Source organism: Ranitomeya imitator, chromosome 4, assembly GCF_032444005.1.
Source record: "Ranitomeya imitator isolate aRanImi1 chromosome 4, aRanImi1.pri, whole genome shotgun sequence".
NCBI classification, from domain to species: Eukaryota; Metazoa; Chordata; class Amphibia; order Anura; family Dendrobatidae; genus Ranitomeya; species Ranitomeya imitator.
Genome location: NC_091285.1, coordinates 400,047,368 through 400,070,264, shown reverse-complemented (window position 1 = coordinate 400,070,264; position 22,897 = coordinate 400,047,368). Strand labels below are relative to the sequence as shown.

The 22,897-nt window shown below is 44.2% G+C and overlaps 1 long non-coding RNA gene across 1 annotated transcript in view; it reads left to right on the top strand.

Moving 5' to 3' along the window:
- The window catches only part of LOC138674147 (uncharacterized), a 223,955-nt gene extending 219,449 nt beyond the window's left edge, over positions 1-4,506 (top strand). Inside the window, exon 4 of the long non-coding RNA XR_011320508.1 lies at positions 4,045-4,506. This is a non-coding gene — a long non-coding RNA (uncharacterized lncRNA). The remainder of the gene's footprint in view (positions 1-4,044) is intronic.
- The last annotated feature ends 18,391 nt before the right edge of the window (positions 4,507-22,897 follow it).

Below are 22,897 nucleotides of genomic sequence, written 5' to 3'. Positions count from 1 at the left end.
TCGGCGTACTCAGGAGAAATTGCATAACAAATTTTGAGGTTCGTTGTCCCCTATCCTAGTGAAAATGAAAACATTTGGCTAAAACATTTTTGTGGGAAGAATATATTTTTTTCATATTCACAGATCAATGTTGAAAAATTCTGTGAAGCACCTGTGGGTTCAAGGTGCTCAGCTCATATTAGATAAATTCTTTGAGGAGTCTAGTTTTCAAAGTGGGCTCATTTTTTCACTGTTTAGGCACATAAGGGGCTCTCCAAATGTGACATGACACACGCAGACCATTCAATCAAAGTCTGCGTTCCAAAACGTCACTTATTCTTGCGCCCGAACACTAGTTTTCTCCACATATGTGTACTCAGGAGAAATTGCACAAATTTTGAGGTTCATTTTCTCCTCTTGCCCTTGTGAAAATAAAAGAAAAAATTGGCTAAAAAAATTTTTTGTGGAGAAATGTGATTTCTTTATTTTAACTGTTCAACGCTATAAACTTCTGTGAAGCACATGGTGGTTCAAAGTGCTAACCACACATCTAGATAAGTTCACTGATCCATTTTCCAAAACGGTATCACTTGTTAGGGTTTCCACTGTCCACTGGTTCCCAGAGTGCACGGTTGTGTGTTTTATGTGTTTATCTGGTTGTATTTGTGGCATGGTTTTAATTGGTATATTAATTAAAAGCTATATTTTATCTGTGTTATCTTTAGTACATAAAGGGTTCCTATTGGTATAATATAGATTGTCGTTGACCTTTAAGTAGCTGCTAAGACAGCTCCAAGTGGCGTTGATTTTGGTTTCCACTGTTTAAGCACATCAGGGGCTCTCCAAATGTGACATGCAGCCTCTAATTTTGCCAGTAAATTTATCTATTCAAAAAGTCAAATGGCGCTCTTTCCCTTTTGAGCCACGCTGTGTGCCCAAACAGTGATTTTCAACTCATATGGGGTATCATCGTGCTCAGAAGAAATTGCACAACAAAATTTGGGGCCCATTTTCTCCTGTTATCCTTGTGAAAATATAAAAATTTGGGTCTAAAGTAAAATATTTGTGAAAAAAAGGGTAAATGTTCATTTATTTCCTTCCACATTTCATTAATTCCTGTGAAGCACCTGAAGGGTTAATAATCTTTTTTTTAATGTGGTTTTGAACACCTTGATTGGTGCAGTTTTTAGAATGGTGTCACTTTGGGGTATTTTCTGTCATATAGACCCCTCAAAGTCACTTCAAATGTAATGTAGTCCCTAAAAAAAAATGGTTTTGTAAATTTTTGCTGGAAAAATGAGAGATCGCTGGTCAACTTAACCCTTTTAACTTCCTAACTTAAAAAAAATTGTGTTTCAAAAATTGTGCTGATGTAATTAGACATATGAGAAATGTTATTTATTAACTATGTTGTGGGACATAACTGTCTGATTTAGACAGTTCATTGATAAATTTTCTCCAAATTTCCATGTTTTTCTCAAACAAACGCAAATCATATCGAACAAATTTTACCACTATCATGAAGTACCATATGTCACAAAAAAACAGTTTCAGAATGTGTTGCAGAGCTAGTACCTTCATGAAGGTGAAAACAGGCTTGGGGTTAAATCTAAAAAATATGTATATGTGCAACTTTGGTATCACTATAATCATACTGACCTTGAGAATCATGTTTCCAGGTAATTTTTTCCACACAAAGAATGCCATAGAACCAAATACCTAAAAATGAATGTCGGGATAGCATATTATTCACCATACCACCGCTGTTAGAATATTTTTCCCATTACTGAGTACATGATATAGTAAAATTAACAGTGTCATTCAAAACCTACAACTCATCACGCAAAACAGAAGCCCTCATACAACTACAGTCATGGCCGAAAGTGTTGGCACACTTGAAAATGTTACAGAAAATGGAGGATTTCTCCCAGAAAGTTATTGGAATTACTGTATTTTTCGGATTATAAGACGCACAGTTTTCCCCCCAATTTGGGGAGAAAATGGAGTCGCGTCTTATAATGCCGATATACCTTACCGACCGTGGTGAAGCACTGTCGCTGCTGGAGGAGGCAAGAGTGGAGCGTTGCTGCAGGCCGCAGGCTGGGATGGGGGGTGTTCGGATGTGTGGCTGCCGATGCAGGTGTTCGGTGTTGCAGGGACTCTGCCGACATTTTGTGAAAGCTCAGAGTCCCCTGCAGTTACATGGTTTCCTATGCAATGGCTGCTGGGGGCAGCGCCTGCGTAGATGGAGATCTCGGCACCATCTCGGGAGATGAAATCTCAGCGCTGCAATCAATCTCTTCCTATAACTATCAACAACCTTCTTATACCTCTCAACTGGAATTTTAGACCACTCTTTTGCAAACTGTTCCAGGTCTTTCATATGTGAAGTGTGCCTTCTCCCAACAGCAATTTTAAGATCTCTTCACAGGGGTTCAATGGGATTTAGATCCTGGCTCGTTGTTGGCCATTTCAGAATTCTCTAGCACTTTGTTTCCATCTGTTTCTGGGTGCTTCTTGAAGTATGTTTAGGGTCATTGTTCTGCTGGAAGACCCATGACCTGAGACGCAAATCTAGCTTTCTGACACTGAGCACAACATTGTGTGAATTGCCTGTTTGTTAGGCAATCCCCACATGTGTTGCGGATGTCTATCTGGTCCAAAACATGCAGTCGCAGGGACTCGAACATACTATCCAAGCACGCCCAATATACTCGCATTACACCCAAGCATGCTCGGATAACACATTATCCAAGCACGTTCGCCCATCACTATTGTCTTCTCTTGTTTCTGTTCTCCATGATTAGTGTGGCACATACAGACAATGGAAAGATTTTTATCTGGTTTCAGGTGTGATTTTCATATTGCCCACACCTGTTATTTACCACAGGTGAGTTTGAACGAGCGTCAGATTCTTGAAACAGAATTGTTTTCCCACAATTTTGGAAAGGTGCCAACTATTTTGTCTGGCCCATTTTGGGGGTTTTGTGTGAAATTATGTTCAATTTGCCTTTTTCTCTTTTTTTTTTGTATTGTTCAAATACACACAAAGGTAATAAACATGTGTAATACAAGACATGTGTAATTGAAATCATTTTCAGGAAGAAATACTTCATTTTATAAAACAATTTCAAAGGTCCCAACACTTTCCTCCATGACTATATATAACTACGGAAAAGTATGGCTTTCGAGTAAACAGGAGGAAAAAACAAAAGCACAAAAATTACTAAATTGAGCAGTCTCAAAGGAGTTAATGTACTAATGTAATGTGCTATAAAATACCTGTATAATCTAATTTTTTTTAAATTTCTTGCAATGTAATTTTTTTTATTTTGATAAAATTAAAAAGTAACAAACTTTCAGAAAACATGTTGACATGTCAAAGAAACATGTCAGAGAATTTAATCAATGTGGTGTGGGTGCTGTTATTGCTAAAACAGAGAGGTAGAAGCACTGAGATGAGCACTGCTGAAGCCCCAAACTGTAGGCTGACTCAATAGAAAATCTCAGAGCCAGCCCTCAGTCTTGGGTGCGAGCAGTGCTCAGTTGAGCGCTCATACCCCCTTTTTAGCATCCTATGCTGGTCTTAACACCCGGTAGTCGAGTAAAACTTCTTACAAAGCTTTATTAAATATCAAAACTTTTCTAAATGTGCAGTTACTCTTTAAATGATTAGGATTAGCTCAATGGTCAGTGGAATAGGATGCAGTTTTCATGAACCAATATGTAATTAAACAGAAGTTTACCAGATTGAGCGATATGGGAACTAAAGGTATCAGTTGTGTAAGTGTGTTTTCCTACTATGCAATGTTTCTGAAAAAAGTTTGTTAGGCTAGTTGTGATTTAGAATTTTTCGCAAAAGTGACTCGCTGGAGTTTTTGATGACATATCATAGTCTGAATTGAGCAAAATGTTCTCTTTATTTAGAAAAGAAGTTTTATGCATAGTCCTTATTCTTCCGTTTATGTCATACTCTTCTGTTTCTCTAGCTCTTATGTGAACGCTCAGATCTCATTGGATTGCTAACATAGCACTCAGCATTATTTTTTTTATTTTTTTTACCAGAAGTGAAAACGACTGTGCAGTTCATCTCTTCCTCACATTTTCTTAAGACTGAGAATTAACACTTCACTGGATGCTTCTGCTTAGTGAATGACACTCACAAATTTACTGGTAAGAGTAACATCTTTTTCTTTTCTTTGAAATTGTAACACCAAAATTAAGACACGTTTATGCTCTTCAATGACTCTTTAGTTTGCTACAGAAAAGGAGTATAGGTATCTTTTAAATATTTAGAAAATGTGACTCTTTGCTAAATAATTTAGGATTCCAATATCATGATCTTTTTATGTATTGTTTATATACTGGTAAAAAGAAATACAATCCGTTACCAAATTTTGACACTCTTCTGTTTGTACAGTTCTATTTTACAACATTTGTAAATTGCTGTTTATGTTTCGAAGAATCTGAAATAGATTTAAAAAAATGATTATTTATAAAAAAAAAAAGGAGTCCAAATTAATTATATAGGAGAAATGTTCACCTAACCGGTGAAGAACACGGACAATATGCTTGGTAGAGTTCGCATCATTGTTCTAGTAACTAATTAATCTAGTACAGAAGATGTTTTCTTTATGAAATTCACCTGTTCTGGGAAAGGCTCCCAGGGAGAAATGATGCATAATTCAGGCATGTTAGGAAGATTGTGACTATTACAGGATGCATTTCTACTGTTCCACTTCATTGACAAATGCATTCTTTGGTTGATGATTAATCTCATGAACATGCATTTTAATAATGAAAAGGGGATTTTATCTTGTCATATCATGTCTTTCATCTAATTCCTGCAAGAAAAGGAATGAGGGGTTTAAAATCGATGTTAGTTTGCCAGTACTTTGTAACAGAGCTTACACCAAAATTGCTTTATATTTTCTACTTTTTAACACATAAAAAACCCTGTGAAACAACACTTATTTTGCATTTAACACATGACATTAGCAATAAGGTATAGATTGTGTATGTAAAACCTTAACACACATTTTTTTTTGACACAGCCATTTTCTGACATGTCCTCATAGAGCAAAAGAAATTAGCATACAGTGTAAAAGTTTGGGCACCCCTGGTCAAAATTATTGTGAACAGTTAAGCAAATTGCAGATGAAATTATCCCTAAAAGGCTTAAAGTTAAAGATGACATATATATATATATATATATATATATATATATATATATATATATATATATAGTCCATCCTTTCACCTTTTCTGCATCGCACAAAGACACGGTGGTTGGAACCAAAGATCTCAAATTTTGACTTATCAGACCAAAGCACAGATTTCCACAGATCTAATGTCCATTCCTTGTGTTCTTTAGCCCAAACAAGTTTCTTCTGCTTGTTGCCTGTCCTTAGTAGTGGTTTCCTAGCAGCTATTTTACCATGAAGGCCTGCTGCACAAAGTCTCTTCTTAAAGGGAACCTGTCACCTGAATTTGGCGGGACTGGTTTTGGGTCATATGGGCGGAGTTTTCGGGTGTTTGATTCACCCTTTCCTTACGCGCTGGCTGCATGCTGGCTGCAATATTGGATTGAAGTTCATTCTCTGTCCTCCATAGTACACGCCTGCACAAGGCAAGATTGCTTTGCGCAGGCGTGTACTATGGAGGACAGAGAATGAACTTCAATCCAATATTGCAGCCAGCATGCAGCCAGCGGGTAAGGAAAGGGTGAATCAAACACCCGAAAACTCCGCCCATATGACCCAAAACCAGTCCCGCCAAATTCAGGTGACAGAGTCCCTTTAACAGTTGTTGTAGAGATGTGTCTGCTGCTAGAACTCTGTGTGGCATTTACTTGGTCTCTAATCTGAGCTGCTGTTAACGTGCGATTTCTGAGGCTGGTGACTCGGATAAACTTATCCTTAGAAGCAGGGGTGACTCTTGGTCTTCCTTTCCTGGGGCGGTCCTCATGTGAGCCAGTTTCTTTGTAGCGCTTGTTGGTTTTTGCCACTGCACTTGGGGACACTTTCAGAGTTTTCCCAATTTTTTAGACTGACTGACCTTCATTTCTTAAAGTAATGATGGCCACTCGTTTTTCTTTACGTAGCTGCTTTTTTCTTGCCATAATACAAATTCTAACAGTCTATTCAGTGGGACTATCAGCTTTGTATCCACCAGACTTCTGCACAACACAACTGATAGTCCCAACCCCATTTATAAGGCAAGAAATCCCACTTATTAAACCTGACAGGACACACCTGGGAAGTGGAAACCATTCCCGGTGACTTCCTCTTGAAGCTCATCAAGAGAATGTCAAGAGTGTGCAAAGCAGTCATCAAAGCAAAAGGTGGCTACTTTAAAGAACCTAGAATATAAGACATAATTTCAGTTGTTTCACACTTTTTTGTTAAGTATATAATTCCACATGTGTTAATTCATAGTTTTCATGCCTTCAGTGTGAATGTACATTTTTCGTAGTCATGAAAATACAGAAAAATCTTTAAATAAGTAGGTGTGTCCAAACTTTTAGTCTGTACTGTATGTACATATATATATATATATATATATATATATATGCAAAGAAACTGGCTCACATGAGGACCGCCCAGAAAAGGAAGACCAAGAGTCACCTCTGCTTCTGAGGATAAGTTTATCCGAGTCACCAGCCTCAGAAATCGCAGGTTAACAGCAGCTCAGATTAGAGACCAGGTCAATGCCACACAGAGTTCAAGCAGCAGACACATCTCTACAACAACTGTTAAGAGGAGACTTTGTGCAGCAGGCCTTCGTGATAAAATAGCTGCTAGGAAACCACTGCTAAGGCAACAAGCAGAAGAGACTTGTTTAGGCTGAAGAACACAAGAAATGGACATTAGACCAGTGGAAATCTGTGCTTTGGTCTGATGAGGCCAAATTTGAGATCTTTGGTTCCAACCACCGTGTCTTTGTGCGATGCAGAAAAGGTGAACGGATGGACTCTAGTCTACATGCCTGGTTCCCACCGAGAAGAATGGAGGAGGAGGTGTGATGGTGTGGGGGTGCTTTGGTGGTGACACTGTTGGAGATATATTCAAAGTTGAAGGCATGCTGAACCAGCATGGCTACCACAGCATCTTGCAGCGGCATGCTATTTTATCCGGTTTGCGTTTAGTTGGACCATCATTGATTTTTCAACAGGACAATGACCCCAAACACACCTCCAGGCTGCGTAAGGGCTATTTGACCAAGAAGGTGACTGATGGGGTGCTGTTATGACCTGCTGGTCAGGACAATAATGGACCTGGTGGTTAAGAGCACACGGAATAACCTGATAGTTACTGATAATAAGGACGAGCTCTGGGACGTGGGAACTCTGCTGACCGCAATCCCTAATCCTATCAATCACACTAGAAATAGCCGTGGATTGCTCCTAACGCTCCCTATGCAACTCGGCACAGCCTAAGGAACTAGCTAGCCCTGAAGATAGAAAAATAAAGCCTACCTTGCCTCAGAGAAATTCCCGAAAGGAAAAGGCAGCCCCCCACATATAATGACTGTGAGTAAAGATGAAAATACAAACACAGAGATGAAATAGATTTAGCAAAGTGAGGCCCGACTTACTGAACAGACTGAGGATAGGAAAGGTTGCTTTGCGGTCAGCACAAACACCTACAAAAAGACCACGCAGAGGGCGCAAAAAGACCCTCCGCACCGACTCACGGTGCGGAGGCGCTCCCTCTGCGTCCCAGAGCTTCCAGCAAGCAAGACAACAATAAAAATAGCAAGCTGGACAGAAAAATAGCAAACCAAAGAAAAACAAGCAGGAACTTAAATTCTGCTGGGAAGACAGGTCACAAGAACGATCCAGGAGTGAACTAGACCAATACTGGAACATTGACAGGTGGCATGGAGCAAAGATCTAAGTGGAGTTAAATAGAGCAGCCAGTTAACGAATTAACCTCGTCACCTGTGGAAGGAAACTCAGAAACACCCACCAGAGGAAGTCCATGGACAGAACCAGCCGAAGTACCATTCATGACCACAGGAGGGAGCCCGACAACAGAATTCACAACAGTACCCCCCTCCTTGAGGAGGGGTCACCGAACCCTCACCAGAGCCCCCAGGCCGACCAGGATGAGCCAAATGAAAGGCACGAACCAGATCGGCAGCATGAACATCAGAGGCAAATCCCCAGGAATTATCTTCCTGATCATAACCCTTCCACTTGACCAGGTACTGGAGTTTCTGTCTCGAAATACGAGAATCCAAAATCTTCTCCACCACATACTCCAACTCCCCCTCAACCAACACTGGGGCAGGAGGATCAACGGATGGAACCACAGGCGCCACATATCTCCGCAATAACGACCTATGGAGCACATTATGGATGGCAAAAGAAGCAGGAAGGGCCAAACAAAATGACACAGGATTGATAACCTCAGAAATCTTATACGGACCAATGTAACGAGGCTTAAACTTAGGAGAGGAAACCTTCATAGGAACATAACGAGACGACAACCAAACCAAATCCCCAACACGAAGTCGGGGACCCACACAGCGCTGGCGGTTAGCGAAACGTTGAACCTTCTCCTGGGACAATGTCAAATTGTCCACCACATGAGTCCAAATCTCCTGCAACCTATCCACCACAGTATCTACACCAGGACAGTCCGAAGACTCAACCTGCCCTGAAGAGAAACGAGGATGGAAACCAGAATTGCAGAAAAACGGCGAAACCAAAGTAGCCAAGCTGGCCCGATTATTAAGGGCGAACTCAGCCAACGGCAAAAAGGACACCCAATCATCCTGATCAGCAGAAACAAAGCATCTCAGATATGTTTCCAAAGTTTGATTAGTTCGTTCGGTTTGGCCATTTGTCTGAGGATGGAAAGCCGAGGAAAAAGACAAATCAATGCCCATCCTAGCACAAAAGGATCGCCAAAACCTCGAAACAAACTGGGAACCTCTGTCAGAAACGATGTTCTCCGGGATACCATGTAAACGAACCACATGCTGGAAAAATAATGGCACCAAATCAGAGGAGGAAGGCAATTTAGACAAAGGTACCAAATGGACCATCTTAGAGAAGCGATCACAAACCACCCAAATGACCGACATCTTTTGAGAGACGGGGAGATCCGAAATAAAATCCATAGAAATATGCGTCCAGGGCCTCTTCGGGACCGGCAAGGGCAAAAGCAACCCACTGGCACGAGAACAGCAGGGCTTAGCCCGAGCACAAGTCCCACAGGACTGCACAAAAGAACGCACATCCCGTGACAAAGACGGCCACCAAAAGGATCTAGCCACCAAATCTCTGGTACCAAAGATTCCAGGATGCCCAGCCAACACTGAACAATGAATCTCAGAGATAATTCTACTAGTCCATCTATCAGGGACAAACAGTTTCTCCGCTGGGCAACGGTCAGGTCTATCAGCCTGAAATTTTTGCAGCACCCGCCGCAAATCAGGGGAGATGGCAGACAAAATTACCCCCTCTTTGAGAATACCCGCCGGCTCAGGAACACCGGGAGAGTCAGGCACAAAACTCCTTGACAGGGCATCAGCCTTCACATTCTTAGAGCCCGGAAGGTACGAAACCACAAAATCAAAACGGGAGAAAAATAACGACCATCGAGCCTGTGTCGGATTCAACCATTTGGCAGACTCAAGATAAATCAAATTCTTGTGATCTGTCAAGACCACCACGCGATGCTTGGCTCCTTCAAGCCAATGACGCCACTCCTCGAATGCCCACTTCATGGCCAACAACTCACGATTACCAACATCATAATTACGCTCAGCAGGCGAAAATTTTCTAGAAAAGAAAGCACATAGCTTCATCACCGAGGCATCAGAACTTCTTTGCGACAAAACAGCTCCTGCTCCAATCTCAGAAGCATCAACCTCAACCTCAAACGGGAGCGAAACATCTGGCTGGCACAACACAGGGGCAGAAGAAAAACGACGCTTCAACTCCTGAAAAGCCTCTACAGCTGCAGAAGACCAATTGACCACATCAGCACCCTTCTTGGTCAAATCAGTCAACGGTTAAGCAACACTAGAAAAATTAGCGATGAAGCGCCGATAAAAATTAGCAAAGCCCAGGAACTTTTGCAGGCTTTTCACAGATGTCGGCTGAGTCCAATCGTAAATGGCCTGGACTTTAACAGGGTCCATCTCGATAGTAGAAGGGGAAAAAATGAACCCCAAAAATGAAACCTTCTGAACTCCAAAGAGACACTTTGACCCCTTCACAAACAAGGAATTCGCACGAAGGACCTGGAACACCATTCTGACCTGCATCGCATGAGACTCCCAATCATCCGAAAAGACCAAAATATCATCCAAATACACAATCAGGAATTTATCCAGGTACTCTCGGAAGATGTCATGCATAAAGGACTGAAATACTGATGGAGCATTGGAAAGCCCGAATGGCATAACCAGGTACTCAAAATGGCCCTCGGGCGTATTAAATGCTGTTTTCCATTCATCGCCTTGTTTAATACGCACAAGATTATACGCCCCTCGAAGATCTATCTTGGTGAACCAACTAGCCCCTTTAATACGAGCAAACAAATCAGCAACGGCAAAGGATACTGAAATTTGACTGTAATTTTATTAAGAAGGCGGTAATCAATACAAGGTCTCAAAGAACCATCCTTCTTGGCCACAAAAAAGAACCCTGCTCCTAACGGTGATGACGACGGGCGAATATGGCCTTTCACCAAGGATTCCTTTATATAACTCCGCATAGCGGCGTGTTCTGGCACAGATAAATTGAACAACTGGCCCTTAGGAAACTTACTACCAGGAATCAAATTAATTGCACAATCGCAATCCCTATGAGGAGGTAGGGCACTGGCTTTGGGCTCATCAAATACATCCCGATAATCCGACAAAAACTCTGGAACTTCAGAAGGAGTGGAAGACGAAATAGACAAAAATGGAACATCACCATGTACCCCCTGGCAACCCCAGCTGGACACAGACATAGATTTCCAGTCCAATACTGGATTATGAACCTGTAGCCATGGCAACCCCAAAACGACCACATCATGTAGATTATGCAACACCAGAGAGCGGATATCCTCCTGATGTGCAGGAGCCATGCACATGGTCAATTGGGTCCAGTACTGAGGCTTATTCTTGGCCAAAGGCGTAGCATCAATTCCTCTCAATGGAATAGGATACTGCAAGGGCTCCAAGAAAAAACCACAGCGCCTAGCATACTCCAAGTCCATCAAATTCAGGGCAGCGCCTGAATCCACAAATGCCATAACAGAATAGGATTACAAAGAGCAAATCAGAGTAACGGACAATAGAAATTTAGACTGTACCGTACCAATGGTGGCAGACCTAGTGAACCGCTTAGTGCGCTTAGGACAATCGGAGATAGCATGAGTGGAATCACCACAGTAAAAACACAGCCCATTCCGACGTCTGTGTTGTTGCCATTCAGCTCTGGTCAAAGTCCTATCACATTGCATAGGCTCAGGCCCATGCTCAGATAGTACCGCCAAATGGTGCACAGCTTTACACTCACGCAAGCGTCGATCGATCTGAATGGCCATAGACATAGACTCATTCAGACCATCAGGCATGGGAAATCCCACCATGACATCATTAAGGGCTTCAGAGAGACCCTTTCTGAAGATTGCTGCCAGGGCACATTCATTCCACTGAGTGAGCACAGACCACTTTTAAACTTCTGACAATATATCTCCGCTTCATCCTGACCCTGACACAGAGCCAGCAAGATTTTCTCTGCCTGATCCACTGAATTAGGTTCGTCATAAAGCAATCCAAGCGCCTGGAAAAACGCATCAACATCACGCAATGCCGGATCTCCTGGCGCAAGGGAAAATGCCCAGTCTTGAGGGTCACCACGTAACAAAGAAATAATGATCTTTACTTGTTGAACAGGGTCACCTGAGGAGCGAGGTTTCAAGGCAAGAAACAATTTACAATTATTTTTGAAATTCAAGAACTTAGATCTATCACCAAAAAACAAATCAGGAATTGGAGTCCTAGGCTCTGACATCGGATTCTGAACCACAAAATCTTGAATGTTTTGTACCCTTGTAGTGAGATTATCCATCCAAGAGGACAGACCTTGAATGTCCATGTTTACACCTGTGTCCTGAACCACCCAGAGGTAAAGGGGAAAAGAGAGACAAAACACACTGCAAAGAAAAAAAAATGGTCTCAGAACTTCTCTTATCCCTCTATTGAGATGCATTAGTACTTTGAGCCACCTGTACTGTAATGACCTGGTGGTCAGGACAATAATGGACCTGGTGGTTAAGAGCACACGGAATGACCTGATAGTTACTGATAATAAGGACGAGCTCTGGGACGTGGGAACTCTGCTGACCGCAATCCCTAATCCTATCAATCACACTAGAAATAGCCGTGGATTGCTCCTAACGCTCCCTATGCAACTCGGCACAGCCTAAGGAACTAGCTAGCCCTGAAGATAGAAAAATAAAGCCTACCTTGCCTCAGAGAAATTCCCCAAAGGAAAAGGCAGCCCCCCACATATAATGACTGTGAGTAAAGATGAAAATACAAACACAGAGATGAAATAGATTTAGCAAAGTGAGGCCCGACTTACTGAACAGACTGAGGATAGGAAAGGTTGCTTTGCGGTCAGCACAAAAACCTACAAAAAGACCACGCAGAGGGCGCAAAAAGACCCTCCGGGGGGCGTGGCCTATCTGCCGATGGAGTAGGTCGCACAGAGTGGGAGCTCCTCAGCCAGGAACCTCAAAGCGGCACACTTCTACCTCTCAGGTGTCCTCTTCTGCCTTCACGACATCGGTGCTGGCTCCCGGAGCGTCGGTGAGTGCATGGGGAAATCCAGAGCGTCCAACCGCGATCCCCCTAGGAGAATTCCCGACTTTTTTGCAGCCACCCCGCAGCCACCGCCGGAATCCAAGATGGCGCCGTCCTCCCCCAGGGCTTCCCGCTCCTCACAACGCAACGCTCAGGCGTCGCGGTCCGGCGCTGCGGCGTCGCATCCAGATGGAACAGCGCTACATTCGGACGCAGCAGCGTCGCATTTTGGCGGTGCAGCGTTAAATTCAGGCGGCTCGGCGTCTGACGCAGCTGATGGCCCGGTGACCGCATCTCTCCTTAAGGGACTGCTTGGGGACCTTAGATCCTCCATCCAAGAGGACTTGCGTTCTATGCTGGCTGAGCTAAGAGGAGAGGTGGCAGAGCTGGGCAACCGCACGGACCGCCTGGAGCGCAAGATGGCGGAACTGGTCTCCTCTCATAATGAGCTCTGGGACGCACATGAATCCCTGCAAACCCTAGCTGCTAAAACCCACGCCAAAGCCCTGGACCTGGAAGATAGGTCCAGGAGAAATAACGTTAAACTGAGAGGCATCGAGGAATCTGTCCTGGCAGGGGATTTGAAGCCATTCCTGCAGGACTTTATGGCGGCAGCCTTACCGCAGTTCGCGCCAAAGGACTTCATAATAGACCGCGTGCATAGGATCCCTAAACCCTCTGGCCTGGGGCCCTCCATTCCCAGAGATGTGCTGGCGCGCATACATTTTTTTGAGATAAAGGAGGACTTCCTACAGGCCCTAAGGAGAACCCCAGCGCTTCCTGAACGATTTGCAAACATCTCAGTCTTTCCGGATCTCTCTCTGGGCACTTTGGCTCTGCGGAGGACCTTCGCCCCCTACACTGCCATCCTCAGAGAGAAAGGCATCCTGTATCGCTGGGGATTTCCGACGAAGCTGCTCATTCGCAAAGATGGATCAATCACTACCTGCCTAACTCCGTCCCACGCGGCTTCGGCTCTCGCTAAATGGGGACTCCCGACTCCGGACTCCTCGAGTGCCGTGAACATTCCTAAGCATGGGTCTGACGGAGGTCCCAGGGCCCGTATCACACCGGACTGGGAGGAGGCCTGAGTCTACTGTATCTTTGGTTCCTGGCTATTTTCCCGCACGGATTTACTTGGTTTTTCTTTTTTTTCCTTTTTTAAGCTACGTTGGTTTCTCGCTTGAGAGCTCCAGCAGCATTTGTTTGCCCCATAGGTGAACTGTTTTTTTGATTCTCACCTTCTGGACTCAGGATATTCCTGAATGGACCTTGGTCCGCTGGTTTTTTTGTTGTATGTCCTGTTCGTTTCCCTATGTTCTTTCTCTCCTGTTTCTGTTTTGCCCTTTCTTATGTCCTGCTATATTGACCACATGTTTTCTTTGCCTTTGCTCAGGTTATCAGTGTTTGAGGACTGTAAAACTGTTCTTATGCCTTTTCAATGAGTATCTCACTGTATTCAATTAACGTTAACGGCCTCAACTCACCGGGTAAGAGGTCTGTGGTTTGGCGTCAGTTGAGCAAATCCCGTCATGATATTTTATGTCTCCAGGAAACTCACTTGCTGGAATGTGATAACTCCAGAATGCAATCAGGTCTGTACCCGCATCAGTTTTTTGCCAATGGCCCGTCAAAAAAGGCGGGTGTAGCCATTTTCTTCAGCAGGTCCAACTCCTTCCAACTGGTTCGATCTATAGCGGATCCATTGGGTAGATTCATTGTGGTGTTGTGTCTCATTAATAATGCCCCATATACTATTGCCTCGATATATGCCCCTAATGTAGGCCAACTTAAGTTTTTGGAGGGTGTATTCAAAACTCTTAATGATATTCAACATGGGCACAAGCTGATAGCTGGTGACTTCAATGCCCCAATGTCCAAAGTCCTTGACTGCTCTGCCTCTTCACTGTCTAGATGTGAAGTCGGGCCTCTAGCTGACTCTTTCCACTTGCATGATGTCTGGCGGTACCTGCACTGCGGTGAGAGAGACTACACATTTTTGTCTCCCAGACACGGTTCTTATAGCAGGATCGATTTTGTGCTGGTGAATGACGTGGCTCTCCCTCACTGCATCGCAGCAGATATTGGCAGTATCACCTGGTCGGATCATGCCCCGGTGTCCCTTACCCTGAAGGACCCCTTGGCCATCAGACCCCCTGCGCGTTGGCGCCTTAATGCCCACCTCCTGGCTGACCAATCCAATTCCCAATGTATAGAGGAGGCCTTGGGAGAATTTTTTGCCTCCAATGACACTCCTGACATTGGTGACGATACCCTCTGGTTCGCCCACAAGGCGGTGATTAGGGGTCACTTCATCAAGCTAGCGGCAAAGGCTAAGAGGAAATACAATGCGGCACTTCAGGTAGCCTTAGACGAATTATCTCGCCTGGAATCTGCTCATAAACTTTCTCCTACTCCAGCGCTTCTCTCTGACCTTTCTAAAGCCCGCATACATGTTCGCAATCTCCTCCTCCATAAGGCTGAGAAGGCCCTGAGGAAAACCAGAGCCAAATTCTACACAATGGGGGATCGAGCGGGTGCTGTTCTGGCTAGACGTGTTAGGAAGAGAGAGGCCCAATCCAAGATCCCATTCTTGCTCCGGTCTGACGGCTCCCAGGTTCGCAACCCGATTCAGATTGCGGAGGAGTTTGCTTCTTATTATTCCTCGCTTTATGACCTCGGGTCTGACCTGGGGATTCCTCAACCTACGCGGGAGTCAATTTCGGCGTTCTTGGAGAGGGCTAATCTCCCCTCGGTCACTCAGGAGCAGCTCTCCTTCCTAAATTCCCCCATTGTCGAGTCTGAACTCTCGCAGATTATCAGAGAGGCCAATAAGGGTTCTTCCCCGGGGCCTGATGGCTTTCCCTTCTCTTACTATGCTCAGTTTTTTCCTGTCCTTGCCCCCTTTCTGTTGCGTCTTTTTAATAATTGGCTGGCGGTTGGTAGTATTAGGGCTGAGGGGTTGGAGGCTGCCATTGCGACTCTCCCCAAACAAGGGAAACCCACAACATCTCCGGGGAACTTCCGCCCGATAGCACTCTTAAACTGCGACGTTAAGATTTACGCAAAAGTCTGGGCCAATAGATTGTTCTCAGTCCTTCCTGATCTCATTCACCCCGACCAAGTTGGGTTTGTTCCTGGCAGACAGACGAGGGATGGTACCAGACGACTGATAGATCTCTTGGATGTGGTGGAGAGGGGGAGTCTCCCCAGTGTATTCCTGTCGCTCGATGCCGAGAAGGCGTTTGACAGAGTGCACTGGGGCTATATCGAGCTCACATTGGAGAAATTTGGGCTTATCGGGCAGATTAGCAAAGCGGTTATGGCATTGTATTCCAACCCATGCGCGTCGGTTCGATCGGCGGGATTCGGGTCTCGAACGTTTCCTATTAGGAACGGTACTCGTCAAGGCTGCCCCCTCTCCCCTATCATCTTTGCTCTGATCATGGAGCCCTTGGCCGCCATGGTCAGGCAGTGCGCGGACATAAGGGGTATTGCGGTGGGGGGAACTGAACATAAAATTGGTCTTTATGCCGACGACGTGGTCCTGACCTGCACCTCTCCCTTAACTTCATTGACTGCAATCACCACCATCCTATCTGAGTTTTCGGCGGTTTCATATTATAAACTTAATCTCACCAAATCCACAATTTTCCCCCTCTTCCTCCCCCCCCCCCTTCAGATTCAAATTCAATCTCAATATGCTTTTATTTGGGCTCCCTTGGGCTTTACATATCTGGGCATCAAGATTACTAGGCTAGATAACATAGTCCGAGTAAATTGCGAAGAAACTCTTTCGGAGGTCAGGAGGGGCATGGAGCAAATATCAAGCGCGTCTCTCTCGTGGATGGCCCGCATACAAACGGCGAAAATGCTATTCCTCCCCAAAATAATGTACCTCTTTCGGTGCCTTCCCCTTTTTATCTCCTCGAAGTTTATTTCGGCTTTTCAATCTTTGATAGACCGATTTATCTGGAATAAGAAGCCCCATAGGGTCAGGCGTCGGATTATGTCCCTTCCGTACTCTGCGGGGGGGTTGGGAGCTCCTGCGGTCCAGGCGTATTACAGGGCGGCGATCCTTGAGCCCCTTAAAATATGGTGGGAGGGGAACTCATGTTTGCCCTGGTTTCTGATTGAATCCCATTTTGCTCCCCAAAACTCGCTTAGATTGCTTTTGGAGCTCCAACTACTTCAAGTTCCTCCTGTGGGCCCCTGTCTCCGTTCTATTAGGAACGCATCTAAACTATGGGCGCTCCTTAGCACTTCTCTCCTAACATTCATGTTTGACTATGTCTCTTTGCAGGCTGTGGAGTGTGCCATTGCCCACATTTCTCTTGCCTCCTGGACGAGGCGTGGGGTGCACCGGGTGGCGGACCTTTTCGGCTCGGACGGTCTCTTGTCGTTTGAGGACCTTGCAGGGAGATTTTCCCTCACTGGGTCTGACTTCTTTCAATACCTGCAGATTCGCAGCTTCCTCAGACCGTGGCGGTCATTCGGTGCACCCCCGCCTCTGACAGAGGACCCGGCCCATAGATTTTTCAGACCATCCACCATTGTGCCACATGGCATCTCCATAATTTATAAAGCCCTCATTTCATTTGGTTCTACTGACAAACTTCCTTTTATGTCTTCCTGGGAGTCAGCGTTGGGCTTTGAGGCTTCCCTGGAGGATTGGCAATTTGCTATGGCACACCCTTCTAGGTTCTCGTCTTGTTTGGGCCACTTGGAGCAGGTGAAAAAAATTCAGCTCCACTGGTACCTCACCCCCGCCCGATTGGCGAGGGTTTTCCCGGCTACCTCTCCGCGCTGCTGGAAGGGATGTGGCGCCCTTGGGTCCTCCTCTCATGTCTGGTGGTCGTGTCCGCAGGTCCGGGTCTTCTGGCGTGAGGTAGAGACTTTGATTGAGGATCTGATCCGTATGCCCCTTGTTCTGAGTGGCCAACTCGCTGTCCTGGGCATCTCCCTCATCGATCTCCCTGCCCCCCTGCGCCCCATAGTTTCTAATATCCTAGTGGCTGCGAGGCAATGTATCGCGAAGCATTGGAAGACCTCCGTTTCCCCCTCCAGAGCAGAGCTGATCTCCAGGATTGATTTACATTTTTGTTATGAGGTCATAATGGCAGGGGGTCTATCGAAAAGAGCTAAGGTACTCTCGTGGTGGGACCCTTGGACGTCCTCGCCATTTGTATCTCAGTCTGCCCTTTCTCTTATTTAAACTGTTTGCTCCTACAATTCTGCTCTTGTTTTTTGGTTTTCTGTTTATTTCTTCTATCCTCTATGTGACACTGTATTTATGTATTTTGTATTGATTACATTGTGGTCCTTAATACGGTATTCATTGGATTTTTCCCCTGATCCCCCCTTCCCTCCCCCCCACCTTCCCTTTTCATTCTGATATGTTGTTTATTGTGAAAAATGTTCAATAAATACTGATTGGTTAAAAAATAAAAAAAAAGACCCTCCGCACCGACTCACGGTGCGGAGGCGCTCCCTCTGCGTCCCAGAGCTTCCAGCAAGCAAGACAACAATAAAAATAGCAAGCTGGACAGAAAAATAGCAAACCAAAGAAAAACAAGCAGGAACTTAACTTCTGCTGGGAAGACAGGTCACAAGAACGATCCAGGAGAGAACTAGACCAATACTGGAACATTGACAGGTGGCATGGAGCAAAGATCTAAGTGGAGTTAAATAGAGCAGCCAGCTAACGAATTAACCTCGTCACCTGTGGAAGGAAACTCAGAAACACCCACCAGAGGAAGTCCATGGACAGAACCAGCCGAAGTACCATTCATGACCCCAGGAGGGAGCCCGACAATAGAATTCACAACAGGGTGCTACGCCAGATGACCTGGCTTCCACAGTCACCAGACCTGAACCCAATCAAGATGGTTTGGGGTGAGCTGGACCGCAGAGTGAAGGCAAAAGGGCCAACAAGTGCTACGCATCTCTGGGAACTCCTTCAAGATTGTTGGAAGACCATTCCCGGTGACTACCTCTTGAAGCTCATCAAGAGAATGCCAAGAGTGTTCAAAGCAGTCATCAAAGCAAAATGTGGCTACTTTGAAGAACCTAGTATATAAGACATATTTTCAGTTGTTTCACACTTTTTTGTTAAGTATATATATAAATTCCACATGTGTTAATTCATAGTTTTGATGCCTTCAGTGTGAATGTACAATTTTCATAGTCATGAAAATACAGAAAAATCTTTAAATGAGAAGGTGTGTCCAAACTTTTGATCTGTACTGTATAGGTACCCAGCATGGTTAGTACCTAGCAGCACCTCCTTTTGAAAGTATCACAGCTTTTAAACACGTCATTGGACGTGTTATATCTCGATTTTTCCAAAGCGTTTGATACCGTGCCGCACAAGAGGTTGGTACACAAAATGAGAATGCTTGGCCTGGGGGAAAATGTGTGTAAATGGGTTAGTAACTGGCTTAGTGATAGAAAGCAGAGGGTGGTTATAAATGGTATAGTCTCTAACTGGGTCGCTGTGACCAGTGGGGTACCGCAGGGGTCGGTATTGGGACCTGTTCTCTTCAACATATTCATTAATGATCTGGTAGAAGGTTTACACAGTAAAATATCGATATTTGCAGATGATACAAAACTATGTAAAGCAGTTAATACAAGAGAAGATAGTATTCTGCTACAGATGGATCTGGATAGGTTGGAAACTTGGGCTGAAAGGTGGCAGATGAGGTTTAACAATGATAAATGTAAGGTTATACACATGGGAAGAAGGAATCAATATCACCATTACACACTGAACGGGAAACCACTGGGTAAATCTGACAGGGAGAAGGACTTGGGGATCCTAGTTAATGATAAACTTACCTGGAGCAGCCAGTGCCAGGCAGCAGCTGCCAAGGCAAACAGGATCATGGGGTGCATTAAAAGAGGTCTGGATACGCATGATGAGAGCATTATACTGCCTCTGTACAAATCCCTAGTTAGACCGCACATAGAGTACTGTGTCCAGTTTTGGGCACCGGTGCTCAGGAAGGATATAATGGAACTAGAGAGAGTACAAAGGAGGGCAACAAAATTAATAAAGGGGATGGGAGAACTACAATACCTAGATAGATTAGCGAAATTAGGATTTTTTAGTCTAGAAAAAAGACGACTGAGGGGCGATCTAATAACCATGTATAAGTATATAATGGGACAATACAAATATCTCGCTGAGGATTTGTTTATACCAAGGAAGGTGACGGGCACAAGGGGGCATTCTTTGCGTCTGGAGGAGAAAAGGTTTTTCCACCAACATAGAAGAGGATTCTTTACTGTTAGGGCAGTGAGAATCTGGAATTGCTTGCCTGAGGAGGTGGTGATGGCGAACTCAGTCGAGGGGTTCAAGAGAGGCCTGGATGTCTTCCTGGAGCAGAACAATATTGTATCATACAATTATTAGGTTCTGTAGAAGGATGTAAATCTGGGGATTTATTATGATGGAATATAGGCTGAACTGGATGGACAAATGTCTTTTTTCGGCCTTACTATGTTACTATGTTACTATGTTATGTTTTTGTAGCCTGCCAAGAGTCTTTCATTTCTTGTTTGAGCAATTTTCATCCATTCTTCCTTGGACAATTATTTTAGTTCTGTGAAATTCTTGGGTTGTCTTGCATGCACTGCTATTTTGAGGTCTAGCCACATATGTTCAATGATGTTCAGATCTCAGGAATGTGAGGGCCATTGTAAAATTTTCAGCTTGCACCTTTTGAAGTAGTTTTTTGTGGATTTTGATGTGTGTTTAGGATCATTATCCATTTGTAGAAGCCACCTTTTCATCTTCAGTATTTTTTACAGATGGTGTTATGTTTGCATCAATAATTTGTTGAAATTTCATTGAATCCATTATTCCTTCTACCCATGGAATTTTCCCCGTGCCAGTCGCTCCAACACAACCCCAAAACATGATTGATCCACCCCATGCATAATGGTTGGCAAGGTTTTCTATTCCTGAAATTGTGTGCCCTTTTTTCTCCACACATACAAGTGCTTCTCGCAAAATTAGAATATCATCAAAAAGTTAATTTACTTCAGTTCTTCAATACAAAAAGTGAAACTCATATTATATAGAGTCATTAGAAACAGTGTGATTTATTTCAAGTGTTTTTTCTGTTAATGTTGATGATTATGGCTTATAGCCAATGAAATCCAAAAGTCATTATCTCAGTAAATTAGAATACTTAATAACATCAGCTTGAGAAATAATTTTACAATCGGAAATGTTGGCCTACTGAAATGTATGTTCAGTAAATGCACTCAGTACTTGGTCGGGGCTCCTTTTGCATCAATTATTGCATCAATGCGGCGTGGCATGGAGTCGATTAGCCTGTGGCACTGCTGAAGTGTTACTAAAGCCCAGATTGCTTTGATAGCAGCCTTCAGTTCGTTTGCATTGTTGGGTCTGATGTCTCTCATCTTCCTCTTGACAATACATAGATTCTCTATGGTGTTAAGGTCAGGCGAGTTTGCTGGCCAATCAAGCACAGTGATACTGTTGTTTTTAAACCATCTATTGGTACTTTTGGTTGTGTGGACAGGTGCCAAGTCCTGCTGGGGAATGAAATTTCCATCTCCAAAAATCTTGTCAGCAGAGGGAAGCATGAAGTGCTCTAAAAGTTCCTGGTAGACGGCTGCGCTGACTTTGGTCTTGATAAACACAGTGGACCTACACCAGGAGATGACATGGCTCCCCAAACGATCACTGATTGTGGTAACTTCACACTAGACTTCAAGCAGCTTGGATTGTGTGCCTCTCCAATCTTCCTCCAGACTCTGGGACCTTGATTTCCAAATGAAATGCAAAATTTACTTTCATCTAAAAAACAACACCTTGGACCACTGAGCAACAGTCCAGTTTGTTTTCTCCTTGGCCCAGGTAAGAGGCTTCTGGCGTTGTCTATTGGTCATTAGTGGCTTGACACAAGGAATACGACACTTGCTGTGTTGGATACATCTATGTGTGGTGGCTCTTGAAACAATGACTCCAGCAGCAGTCCACTCCTTGTGAATCTCCCCCAAGTTTTTGAATGACCTTTTCTTAACAATCCTTTCAAGGCTGCGGTTATCCCGGTTGCTTGTGCACCTTTTTCTACCACACTTTTTCCTTCCACTCAACTCTCCATTAATATGCTTGGATACAGCACTCTGTGAACAGCAAGGTTCTTTAGCAATGACCTTTTTGTGGATTACCCTCCTTGTGGAGTGTGTCAATGACTGCTTTCTGGATATCTGTCAAGTCAGCAGATTGAGGAGCCTACAGAAACAGACTAAGGCAGAGGTCTCAAACTGCATTCCTCAAGGACTGCAGATAGGTCATGTTTTCAGGATTTCCTTGTACTGCGCAGGTCATAATTTAGTCACCTACAAACATAATGATTACAGCACCTTGTGCAATGCTAAGGAAATCTTGAAAACACGTATGGTTTGCAGCCCTCGAGGAATGCAGTTTGAGACCCCCGGACTAAGGGATCTTTTTACTTCAGGAGTAATCGGGGGGACAGGGATAGACTACGGCGCCCCTAGTTCGAGGGATTGGGTAGGCACCCACAGTCCTTAATCACTACCTGACACTCTGCTTTTATAACTTCCATTTATTCTAGAGGAAAATAACCATGAATACAATGCCACTAATGTGACACAAACAGGGTTTGAGGCACTCTGATTGTTAGCGTTGATAATGGTCTCATGACATTTCTGACATGACATAATAGTGTTCTAATAAAAAAAAGGTTGAACTTTTTGAATATTCCAATTAAAGGTAATCTGTCACCAGATTTTTACCACCTGCTCTAAGGGTATCATGATGTAGGGGCAGAGACCCTGATTCCAGTAATGTATCACTTACTAGGCTGCATAGTGTAGTGTTGACAAATTAACAGTTTTATCAGCAGGAGATTATCACTAGAGGACTAATAAACCTGCTGCCAGGTAGTCAAGCATATTCATGAGCTCTATGGGAATAGCAAAAGTGGACTGAAGCTTGCCAGAACCAGCAAGCAATTTGTTGAGCTTCAAAATGGTGCTTGTAGACTCCAGTGCAGGAGTGTGGAACCTCTGGCCTCTGATGTTCTTCTTTCGGGCCCCT